The following is a 1,190-nucleotide window of genomic DNA, read 5'->3' as shown; positions in this document are numbered from 1 at the left end:
AAAGAAAAAGTAAAGCTCCCCTTTATATAGATGATATGATCCTATACGTAGAAAATATCAATGACTCCTCAGGAAAATTATTGGAACTGATTGAAATATTCAGCAAAATGGAATCAAGAGACAGCAGTATATTTAAGGTGCAACTATTGATATCACCATGTGTGAAAGAAAAAAGAGTGATGAAAACTGAAGATGCTTGGAATTAACTAGTCCAATGGACCAATGGAACAAGTGGACATCAGTCACCATGACTCTGAGACCAGAAGAACTAGATGATGTCCACTACCACTACCAACTGCTCTGAAAGTGATCACATTAGAAGGTCTTGGACAGAGTAGGAAAAAATGTGAAACAAAACTCAAAATTATATACCGGCTTACTGGTCAGAAAGAGACAGAAGGAACCCAAGACTAAGGCCCTCAACATTGAAGTCTGGAACAGAACTCACCCTTGGGGCCCAATTTTAAGCCAAGTGGTAGATAGATATATGTGGGGACAATAATATTAGTAAGGTATGCTCACCATGGATGTGCCTATCATTCAAGATCAAAAGGGCAACAATTACTTAAGGACAAAGTTGAGAATGCATGGGGAGGGTGAAATGGAAATAGGAACTGCAGGGAGGAAGTGGGATAACTGTTGTTGCATGCAGGGGATTGCAATCATTATGATGAACAATGTATGATTTTTTAAATGTAAAAGTGATGATCTTCTCTGTAAACCTTCATACAATTCACAACAAAAAGTTTAAAATAAATAAAAATGAAGATATCACTTTGAAAAATAAAATAAAATAAATATTCAGCAAAATGGCAGAGTACAAGGTCAACATCCCCAAATCAGTTACATCCCTTTACACTAATAAAGAAAGCTCTAAAAGGAAATGAGGTAGACAATATTGTTTTAGGCTGGATTTCCTAGAGAAGCAAAAGCAATGAAACATATATGTGTGTGTGTAAATAAACGTATATGTGTATACATACATATACATATATACACACATATATGTGCATATATGTACATACATATAAGGAGCTCTGGTAGCATAGTGGTTACGAATCAGGCTGCGAACCACAAGGTCAGCAGTTCGAAACTACCAGCTGCTCTGTGGGAGAAAGATGAGGCTTTCTGCTCCCGTAAACATTTACAGCCTTGGAAACCTTATATGGTGCTGCTATGGGTCGGATCCG

This window comes from Chrysochloris asiatica, unplaced genomic scaffold (assembly GCF_000296735.1).
Source record: "Chrysochloris asiatica unplaced genomic scaffold, ChrAsi1.0 scaffold00252, whole genome shotgun sequence".
Taxonomy (NCBI): Eukaryota; Metazoa; Chordata; class Mammalia; order Afrosoricida; family Chrysochloridae; genus Chrysochloris; species Chrysochloris asiatica.
The sequence above is the reverse complement of the archived record's forward strand: the minus strand, read 5'-3'. Positions refer to the sequence as shown.